The 12,031-nt window shown below is 42.0% G+C and overlaps 1 protein-coding gene across 4 annotated transcripts in view; it reads left to right on the forward strand.

Moving 5' to 3' along the window:
* The window catches only part of kalrna (kalirin RhoGEF kinase a), a 705,069-nt gene that overhangs the window by 556,922 nt on the left and 136,116 nt on the right, over positions 1 to 12,031 (forward strand). The window lies entirely within an intron of this gene.

Raw genomic sequence — 12,031 nt, forward strand, 5'->3', positions numbered from 1 at the left:
GCACGCGTATCAAATAGTAACGAATTAGGCAATTCATGTATTTATACATATACCCCATAATGAATTATTGAAACAAACAAGAATGCTTAGTCAAACAATATACTTAGAAGATTACTGAAGTATTAAATACACAGCACTCCTTCCTGCTTAGCTATAAACTCCAACTCAATAGAGAATGCATCTCAACTGTATACACGGTATTTTGTATAATACAACAACCAGAAGCAGACATCCACAACCCAAAACATTATGCATTCAACAATGGCTTCAGTTCTAAATGTTCCTGCACTACATTGAGAATATCAGCAAAGCTCATTTTGGTTGGTTTAATTGAGTAGTTAAACTTTGAAGCAAATTGACTGCCTTTAAACCCAATGCAGTCAGTTAAATAGGTACGCATTTCTCATTGGCTCTTTCATTTGCTTCAAAATACTATTCAATTAGTTCAGTATATATGAGCCAGTTACCCGTTGAGCAATTGAACATGTCTTTATTTATGGTTGTTATCACCCAGTACTCACTCCTAATAAACCCATGAATTCTTCTATTTTCTGCCCTACTTTTTAACTTGACTGTCTCTCCATGTGCTGTAATTCGTTTTTACTCGCCGTTCCTCGCTATGCTTCAATAGATCGGTAGTAGTATTGGGTTAACTTTAAAAGTGCCTCATCGCTACTATTGTGATTTGTAACTTCAAAACGTTAAACTAATTCAAAAGAAGACAAGCGAGTTGGGAGCTAAGTCGTGAACTTTGATTTTAGTATAAGTGAGGTGGTAGCATGATGATGTATGCAATTCGCATATTTATAACTATAACCCATAATTATTGAAACTAACAAGAATGTTCAATCAAACAATGTATTTTCAAGATTAGTCAAGCATTACTGAACAATTAAATACACAAAACTTTTGACTACCCTTTGCCTCTGCAAATGTTGCCTGACTGCTGAATTCCTCCAGCAATTATATTTTCATTCCAGATTATAGCATTTTCAATCACTTGTGCCTCCTGTAATATCAATAGTTTTCAACAAGGATGGTAATCTGGGTTTGCCCTTGAGCCCAGAATTTGAGCTACAATGGCAACAGCCAGGCTAACCTCGGGCACACTGAACTAAGCCCCAGGTAAGTGTAATTTCACTACGTTTGGTAAGGATATTCATCCATTGTGCCTTATGTACAACTCATTTGTTTCAGAAAACAGATTTCAGTTTGGCTGACACAGTGGCGTTTGGGTAAATCCAAGAGAAGACTGAGAGAACTGGGTGGAGTCAATTGTAGCGAACTGGACAACTGTGGAAGAGAAGTTTCATTCCTGCTGGTTCCAATTTTTTAAAAAAAACACTTGTCATATTGGATCATGTCCATTCCTGAGAAATCTGAGCAGAGCAATTTCCAGTTTCTTTGGGAATTAACCGGTCAAGCAGGCCATTTATTACTTAAATTGAAACAAAGCTGTAACTTACTCTTGTATTGCCTTACTGAAAATTCCAGCCACAAAGCTTTCAAAATCTGTTTGCCAACACTGTTTTCCAGTCCAAGTAATAGCTCAATTGGAATTGCAGCCGGTCAAGAAAACAACTATGGTCTGTCAATCATTTAGAAACTGGTTTGATTTTCAATCATGAATGCAAAGGTGATTGAAATTGTACATACTACTAAATCGGTAAACTGGAGTATTTGCCTGCCAGTACAGTTTGTAGAATCTTGCATTGTTATAACTGCAAACATGGAACCATCTGACCTTAATGTTGCAAAAGAATAAATTGCTGCCTTTTAAACTAGCCATCCAATCTCAGATGTTCAGATATCACATAAATAGGATGCAGTGTGAGCAGGACAAAGAAGATCAGTGTACTTAAAATATCCAGTCTTTATATTTTGTTCAAACACATTAAGATGTTGGTCTGGACAAGGCAGTCTCTGCTTAGGATTCTCAGGACACATTTCAGTAAGACGAGCTTCTTTCTAAATTGGTACTAGAAGGAATATCTAGCTGGCTACAATTGACTCCACCCAGCTCTTGTCTTGGATTTACACAAGCACCACTGGAAACAGTCAGCCAAACTGAAATCTGTTTTCTGATATGAGCGAATGATTCTGGAGGCACAACAGATGGACTGTTGTTAAGCAGATTGAAATTAATCCTGCCTGGGACTCAAGTGTGGTTTAAAGTTGGCCTTGTCTACTGCCAAAAGAGGAGGCAACCCCCTTTGACTGTCAGAAGTCAATCAACGTGAAAAAACTCTAAAAGATTTATGGCAATCTCCCTTACTTTGTTGTTTTTTCTTGCTAATGTATTGAGTTTCATAATTTGACTTCATCTGGTAGGAACTGCTAATGTAGGATCTCTTGTTTAGTCTTTAGATTGATGTACAGTGGATTTGAATTGAGACTAGTGTAAGCGTATTTTTATTTGCGATTGAGATGGCCCCTGAATCACAGATGCTCATCACCACTACTAAATATTTTCGTCTGATTTTGCTCTTGCATTAGCTCAGCTCCTACCAAACATCTCAGCTTTCCATTACCTCTGTTACTATTCGGTGCACTCCTGTCTAGCCCTATATCCAGAAACAAAGACAAACTTATTTGCTCCCTCTACCTTTGACCTTCCTGGCCTCAAGGTCAAGCAATGCATTGATTCAAAAATATATTTCAAATCTTTCTCAGATTTTCTCCAAACCTGCTAGCCCCTAGTTCCTTCTATTCTAGAATCCATTGCATTCTGATTTTAATCATTCCACCATTACTGGCCATTTCTTCTATTGTTGACTTCTCAAGAACTGGAATTTCCCTCACAAACCCCTATACATTAGTTTCAGATTATCCCTATTCTCCTTTTGCCCATTATACTGCTGGGGTTTAGGGCAACAATGAAGGTCCTTTGCCTCTGGCAGTATTCACAGCTTCCTTCATTTTGTCAGTAGTTTCCTGTCAGTAACGTAAGCCCCAGATGCAGACTCCAGAATATCATTGTGCACAGATATAGAAGGATTCTTCATTACTGTTTCCGTAACAATTTTCAGCCCTGAGCTAAACATCCAAACCTGGAGGACCAGTGGAACACTCGTAGTCTGGCCTCTATCCTTTGATCTGTTTGGCATGAGTGACCCTACCAAGAGCCAAAGCATAAAGCCTTGACTCCAGCCAACATAGCTCTCCAGGCCTTTGAGGCACACGAGTCTCCAAACATCGACAAGGTCATGGTCCTCTTGGAGGTTTATCCCTCTTAGTTATGTGTTATATCTTTGTCATTTTTTTTTCTTGATGCCAATTCTACAAAAAATCTTGGAAGCTTTACTATATTTTAGGTAATCTCAGCTTTGCTGAGGATACAATGATGGCTATTGGCCACAAGTAATTTTCATTAGTAGTCCATGGGGTGGGGGGGGGGAATATCATGGATGAGAGTTTTAGCAGATTGGTTTGCAGATTAAAGCTCTGTTGTCTTCATTTGAAATGTTGCAATTGCTGGAAAAGATTCGAAGGATACCCAGAGCCCCAGTTTAGAGTACTAGCTAATAACATTATTTAGGGAATGACAATTATGCTCTTTTGTTTTTGTCAGCCAAATCACACTCTCTAGAGCAGGGGGTTCCCAACCCATTTTATGCCATGGACCCCTACCAATAACCAAAGGGTCCCTGGACCCCAGGTTGGGAACCTCTGCCCTAACTGCAGCACAACATCCTGGAAGCTTGGGTCGTCTTTCACTTCCTCTTTTGTTAGACAGATGACAGAGGAATCGGAACATTTCGCAACAAATTCTGTGGCCTGGAATCACCTTGTGCTGTGAATGGAGATGACACAGTAATCTTACAGAGTGTTGCAGATCCCCTGTCCATACCCGTAAATCAGTTGTTTATATCATATGTTCAGCCAAGCTACTCTGTATGTTGGCAGAGAACAGGCAGCTCTGAATGGTCATTTAGGAGTGAGTTTAAATGAGGCTCCCAATTAAATGAAGCTACAGGAAATGTATTTAATGATCACTCTCAAGGACCAAATTATTAAATAGAACTTAATGCCCAGAGTGCCGAAGTCTATTCTATGTTAGATCAGCTTCAACTCTGAAAGTACTGACGAAAATCTTAAGATTAGCTTTATTTGTCTTGCGTGCATTGAAAAACAGTGTGAACTGCGTCGTTTGCATCAACAACTAACGCAGTCTAAGGATTTGTTGGAGGACAGCCGGCATAAATCCCCACTTCTGGCGCCAACATTGCAAGCCCACAACTAACCCTGACGTCCCTGGAATGCGTGAGGAAACAGAGGATGCAGTCACAGGGAGAACATACAAGCTCCTTACAGACAGTGGCGAGACTTGAACCCCAATCGTGATCACTGAAACTGTCAAGTGTGCTCACCGCTACACTATCGTACTGCCCCTTGCTCTATTAGCTTATTGCTGCATGATCACCAATGACTGTACTAACATCTAGTGTACAAAAAGTATTAGATTTCCTTAACATTGTAATTGTTTTTCAAAAAAAGGATTTAGAACAAGTTTTGTTCCATTGTTTAAGAAATTCTCCAAGAATAAGCCAGGAAATTATAGGCCTGTGAACCTGACGTCCACAGTGGGTGAGTTATTGGAAGATATTCTAACAGACCGCATATACAAGTATTTGGATAGACAGGGATTGAGTAGGGTTAGTCAACTTGTCTCTGTGCATGGTAAGTCATGTCTAACCAATCTTAGGAGAGATTTTTGAGGAGGCTACTTGGAAAGTTGAAGGAAATGAGGTGGAGGTAGTCTATGTGGACTTGAAGAAGGCATTTGACAATGTCCGGCGTGGGAGATTGGTCAAGAGGGTTTAGTCATCTGGCATTCAGGATGAAGTTGTAAATTGTATGTGGCATTGGCTTCATGGGAAAAACCAGAAAGTGGTAGTAGATGGTTGCCTCTCTGACCAGAGGCACGTGACTACTGGTGTTCCGCAGGGATCAGTACTGGGTCCATTGTTGTTTGCCATCTATATCAGTGATCTGGATGATAATATAGCAAACTGGATCAGCAAATTTGCAAATGACATCAAGATGGAGGGTGATAGGGAGAGCGAGGAAGGCTATCAAAGCTTGCAGCAGGATCTGGGCCAGCTGGAAAAAATGGGCTAAAAAAAATTGCAGATGGAATTTCATAAAGACAAGTGTGGGGCTTACACAGTGGGAGGACAAACCAGGGTACACAATGAGCAGTAAGGCACTGAGGTGTGTGGCAGAAAAATGGGATCTGAGAACACGATCCATAATTCCTTGAAAATAGTGTTCAAGGTAGATGGGGTCAGAAAGAGAGTTTTTGGCACATTAGCCTTCATAAATTGAAATATTGAGTACAGGAGTTAAGATGTCATGTTAAAGTTATATAAAATGTTGCTGAGGCTGAATTTAGTGTGCAGCTCCAGTTACTTACCTACAGGATAGATATCAATCAGATTGAAAGAATACAGAGAAAATTGACAAGGCCATGCAGACCTGATTTATAGGGAGAGGTTGAATAGGTTAGGACTTTTTCCATGGAGCGTAGGAGAATGAAGGGAGGTTTGTTAGAGGTAAATAAACTTCTGAGTGATATAGATAGGGTAAATACCAACAGATTTTTCCACTGAGGTTGGATGAGACCAGAAATAAAGGTCATAGGTTAAGGGTGAAAGGTGAAATGTTCAAAGGGATCAGGAAGGGAAACTTCTTCACTCAGAGGGTGGTGAGAGTGTGGAATGAACTGTCAGTGGAAATGACGAATGCAGGTTTTATTCCAACATTTAAGAGAAGTTTGGATAAGTACGTGGATGGTAGGGGTATGGAGGGCTATGATCCAGGTGCACATTGATAGGACCAGGCAGAATAATAGTTTGGTATGGATTAGATAGGCTGAAAGGCCTGTTTCTGTGCTCCACACTCTATATTCCAACATTCTCCCTGCTCCAAATACATGAATCATCTCTGGTCTTTGTTTCACTACTTTCTCTCTGCTTTTAACTGGTTAAGCATTGGGCGGCGGGGTGGAAATGGGTCTTAGCCTCTTGATCAGCATCATATGAAACCATGGGGGCTGGTGGTGGGTGTCAGATGAGCACCCGGTGCTGATCACAAGTCCTGGCTGCACGACCACTGGCGCCAAGCAGCCAATGTCTGAAGAATATTGATAATGGCTGGAGTCTCCTGTCTTGTAAAAACACTGCCCAGAAGGCAATGATAAACCACTTCTGATATCCCACATCATATGGCACAGCACATAATGATGGTGATAATGAATCAACACTCCACCCACAAACCAACACCACAATGCACATCACCACCTCTATTTTATCATTTACCTTCAGAGTCAACATGTGTACAGATAATCCTGTACCTAGTGTCGCCTAGCTATCGTATATTGTGTTTCTTTATTGTTGTGTTCTTTGCTTTACTGTGTGTTTTTTGTGCTGCATTGGATGTGGAGTATTAATTATTGCATTCTCCTGTACACTTGAACTGAAAATGACATTAAACAATCATGAATCTTATCTCCACCAATTGTAACACAACCCACCACTACCCACATCCTCCCCTCTGCACTCCCGTATGCCTTCCTCTGTGATCAAACCCTCCATGACTCCCTGCTCCACTCATCACTCCCCTGCCACCTCTCCCTGACCCCTGGCACTTTCCCATGCAATGCTTATTCTTTGACATCCTCCCTCAGCACGACCATAACCAACCTGTTCAGGTGAGGTAAAGACTCACGTGCACCTTCACCCACCTCATCTACTGCATTTGGTGCTGCGGTATGTCTGTGAGACGTAGCTGTGCCCTGTGCTGATCACAAGAATCACCGATCATCTGGAGCCAGCCTCTCCTGTCAATTTCACAGCCTGACTTTTGGAGCTCGGAGAAATCAGGCTTGCAACAATTAAAGTTAAATCAGGCTCCCAGATGCACCAAGAGAGATTGATTTTAAAACGGTAATGAAATATACTGTTTCTGCAGGATGGGTAAACTTCCTTGATTCAAAACCCACAGCTGTAAAAAAAAAGCCTTGTGAGTAACAGGATGAGATCTATTCACAGCATCCTTCAAATCTTTTCTTGCTCATCATGCTGTGTGTTGGAGAGGTGATAGGGAGATGGTGTCTGGGAAATGGGTCATAAACATCATGATTTACATTCCTCGCTAGGCACAATTCTCTTCTAATAAGTCAACTAGTGGGCAATAGGTTCTGTCTGAAGTAGGCAGAGATTATCTACGCCAAACCATTTTTTATTTTAAAAACATGTGCTCAGCCGCGAATTAGTTGTAACTTTGCTAGACACATGTAATACTACTTCCATTCATGAGCTACTCTTGTTGTTTTGCAATGCAGCAATATAATTCTCTGAAGTTTGAAAATGATTTTAAATATGTGTGTCAGTTCCTTCCATTCCTTGTGTTATTTTGGGCTCTTTGCTTTTCCGTCATTGTCCTCTTCCCCTTTATCCAGCCCTTTCTTCTTTCTCACTACCTCTGGAGAACTTGTGTTAGCTGAATAATTTCTTTTCCATTTACAAAAAAATAGTTTCTAGTTTGCCTATTTTTAGTACATATGCGTCAACAATTTCAGCTTCCGTCTTATCACTTTAACTCAGCTATGAATCCCTTCAAAAAGATTACCAAGAGACAGGGACACTTTTGCATCATTTTCTGTGCTTCTCCTAACAGACTCAACTCTTTCATGACAATGACATGCAGTAGTCCTCCACATCACCACAGCCTCTAGATGTACAAGGTTATTCTCCATCATTTCTTTTGCTCTTTGATTTTCCTCAGCAGTTATTTAGACCTGCGGGTTAGTTCATTTTACCCCAGTTCTGTGGGATTTGAGGCAGCTTGTAAGGCCAGAGTAGGTCGTATAGACTCTGTCACAGGTGGGCCAGTAGGTACTTGATGAAGCAGGTGGTTTGCTAGATTGAGAAGTGCTGTTCTGCTTCTTCCATTTTAACTAAACTTCTACACACTTCCAGGAAAGACAGCAGAGGCTACATGTTCCTCCTCAATTCTCCTTCTCCATCCTTAATGGTTTATGGCCCAGTTACTCTCACAGCTGTCAAAGATGGTACAATTTTATTAAGTAGGCTTGGGAACAGCCTTGAAACATATTCTCCATTATCCTAGTAATCTCTTGCCATTTCAGCACTTGGAATTGTGTGCTGGTGACATCTATGCAAATGGAATGGCCTGTACACTGGAGCTAACTGAATGTAATGCGGATGTCAGCATAAGTGTAACCTAACAATAGAGTTTGAGGATTTTGTGGAGACTAGGTTGTTAGTGTCTCTGGTGTTTTGAGGTGCCTGCATGTTTCTGAAGTGAACATGAAGGCTGATTTAGCTCCATCATATAGACCAGGGTTCTTTACAAGGGGTCCATGGAACCCAGATCAAGAATACCTGCTGTAGACACTGAGCTTTCTGCCAGACTTGGGGCCCTGGGTTTCAAATATTATTTTCCTCAAATAGTCAGAGACTGTGCTAGCAAATTGGGGACAGTGGTAAGTTTCATCATCAAGATCTTTCAACAAAAAGTGTCCGTAAGACCATAAAGCATAGGAGCAGAATTAGGTCATTTGGCCATCAAGTCCGCTTTGACATTTCATCGTAGCTGATTCAATTTTCCTCCATCCCAAATCACCTATCTTCTTCCCGTATCCCTTCAACCTCTGCTTTAAATATACATAAGACTTGGCCTCCACAGCTTCCTATAGCAAAGGATTCCAGATTCCCCACTCTCCGGCTAAAGGACTTCCTCCCCTCTATTAGACACTAGAATACTACAGCACAGTACAGGCCCTTCTGCCCTCGATGTTATGCCGACCCATATAATCCTTAAAAAAAAGTACTAAACCCACACTACCCCATAACCCTCTATTTTTCTTTCATCCCTGTGCCTGTCCAAGAGGCTCTTAAATACCCCAATGTTTTAGCCTCCACCACCATCCCTGGCAAGTCATTCCAGGCACCCTCAACCCTCTGTGTTATATTTTTTTAAAAATCAACATGCCCCGGATGTCTCCTCTAAACTTCCCTCCCTTAACTTTGAACATATGCCCTCTGGGGTTTGCTATTCATGCCCTGGGAAACAGGTACTGGCTATCCACCCTATCTATGCCTCTCATAATCTTGTAGACCTCTATCAAGTCCCCTCTCATCCTTCTACACTCCAAAGAGAAAAGTCCCAGCTCTGCTAACCTTGACTCATAAGACTTGTTTTCCAATCCAGGCAACATCCTGGTAAATCTCCTCTGCACCCTCTCCATAGCTTCCATATCCTTCCTATAATGAGGTGATCAGAACTGAACACAATACTCTATTTGTGGTCTCACCAGAGATTTGTAGAGTTGCAACATGACCTCTCTACTCTTGAACTCAATCCCCCTGTTAATGAAGCCTAGCATCCCATAGGCATTCTTAACTATCCTATCAACCTGTACAGCGAACTTGAGGGATGTATGGATTTGAACCTCAAGACTGAGTACAGGATTAATGGTCAGTTACTTAAGAGTGTGGATGAACAAAGGGACCCTGGGGTTCAAATCCATACATCCCTTAAGGTCGTTGCACAAGTTGATAGGGTAGTTAAGATGGCCTATGGGATGCTAGGCTTCATTAATAGGGGGATTGAGTTCAAGAGTAGAGTCATGTTGCAACTCTACAAATCTCTGGTGAGCCCGCACTTAGAGTATTGTGTTCAGTTCTGATCACCTCATTATAGGAAGGATGTGGAAGCTATGGAGAGGGTGCAGAGGAGATTTACCAGGATGTTGCCTGGTTTGGAGAACAAGTCGTATGAAGCAAGGTTAGCAGAGCTGGGACTTTTCTCTTTGGAGCGTAGAAGAATAAGAGGGGACTTGATAGATGTCTACAAGACTATGAGAGGCATAGGTAGGTTGGATAGTCAGTACCTGTTTCACAAGACACCAATAGCAAACACCAGAGGGCATATGTACAAAATTAAGGGAGGGAAGTTTAGGGGAGACATCAGGGGTAAGTTTTTTACACAGAGGGTTGTGAATGTCTGGAATGACTTGCCAGGGATGGTGGTGGAGGCTAAAACATTAGGGGTATTTAAGAGCCTCTTGGACAGGCACATGGATGAAAGAAAAATGGAGAGTTATGGGGTAGTGTGGGTTTAGTACTTTTTTTTTAAGGATTATATGGGTCGGCACAACATGCAGGGCTGCAGGGCCTGTCCTGTGCTGTAGTGTTCTATGGTTCTATGGTCCCTCTGTTCATCCACACTCTTAAATAACCGACTATTAACCCTGTACTCAGCCTTCTGGTTTGTCCTTCCAAAATGCATCACCTCACACTTATCCAGATTGAACTCCATCTGCCACTTTTCTGCCCAACTCTACATCCTGTCTATATCATCTTGTAATCTTTGGCAACCTACAGCTCCATCCACAACTCCTCCTATCTTCGTGTCATCCGCAAACTTACTCACCCATCCTTCTGCCCCTTCATCCAGGTCATTTATAAGAATCACAAAGAGCAGGGGTCCCAGGACAGATCCTTGTGGCACTCCACTAGTCACCGACCTCCAGGCAGAATACTTTCCTTCCACTACTACCCTCTGCTTTCTTTCTATAAGCCAATTTTTTATCTAAACAGCCAAGGTTTCACTAATGCCATGCCTCATGACTTTCTGGATGAGTCTCTCGTGAGGGACCTTGTCAAATGCCTTGCTAAAATCCATGTAGACCACATCTACTGCCCCACCCTCATCAATTTCTTTTATAACCTCTTCAATAAACTCAACTAGGCTCATGAGGCACAATCTTCCCTTCACAAAGCCATGTTAACTATCCTTGAGTAGACTGTACTTCTCCAAATGCTCGTAGATCCTATCCTTAAGAATCATTTCCAATAGTTTGCAGACCACCAACGTAAGACTCACCGGTCTGTAGTTCCCAGGATTCTCCCTATTAACTTTTTTAAACAAGGGAACTACATTTGCCATTCTCCAATCCTCCAGCACCTCCCCTGCAGCCAATGAGGATTCAAAGATCATAGCCACTGCTCCAGCAATCTCTTCTCTCACTTCCCACAGCAACCTGGGGTATATCATGTCCGGCCCTGGGGACTTGTCAATCTTGATGTTTTTAAGAAGATCCAACACTTCTTCTTTCTTAATCTCCACTTTGTCCAGCACACAGGCCTGTTCTATTTTGACCTTACCCTGATCAAGGTCCTTTTCACTTGTGAATACTGAAGCAAAGTATTCATTTAGGACTTCCCCAACCTCCTCTGCCTCCAGGCACATGTTGTCTTCTTTATCCTTTAGCAGCCCCACCTTCATTCTTGTCATCCTTCTGTTCTTCACATACACATAGAACACCTTGGGGTTCTCCTTAATCCTACATGCCAAGGCTTTCTCATGCCTCCTTCGAGCTCTCCTGTCCCTTCCTGCTTCCTGCTTTTTTTATCTAACATATGCTTCCTTCCTCCTCTTGACGAGTTGCCTCATGTATTTCATCAGCCATGGTTCCCTTTTCCTACTATTTTTTCTTTGCCTCAGTTGGACAAACCTATCCTGAACCCATCTCAAGTGGTCCCTAAACTTTCTCCACATTACTTTTGTACTTTCACCCTTGAACATATGTTTCCAATTTATTCTCACTATTTCCTGCCTCATCCCTTCATAGTTAGCCCTTCCCCAGTTAAGCACTTCCCTATTTTGGCTATTTTTATCCTTTTCTATAGCTATGCTGAAGCTGAGGGAGTTGTGGTCATTCTCACCAAAATGCTCCCCCACCAAGAGGTCTGTCACCTGACCAGGTTCATTACCTAGAACTAGATCCAGTTTGGCCTCTCCTCTCGTCGGCCAGTCCACATACTGTGTCAGGAATCCTTCTTGAACACACCTGACAAATTCAGCCCCATCTATCCCCCTTGCACTCAGGAGGTGCCAGTCAACATGAGGGAAGTTGAAATCACCCATAACTACTACCCTGTATTTTGTGAACCATTCTAAAAATCTGCCTGCTTATCTGCTCCTCAGTGTTCTGAGGGCC

Source organism: Hypanus sabinus, chromosome 4, assembly GCF_030144855.1.
Source record: "Hypanus sabinus isolate sHypSab1 chromosome 4, sHypSab1.hap1, whole genome shotgun sequence".
NCBI lineage: Eukaryota > Metazoa > Chordata > Chondrichthyes > Myliobatiformes > Dasyatidae > Hypanus > Hypanus sabinus.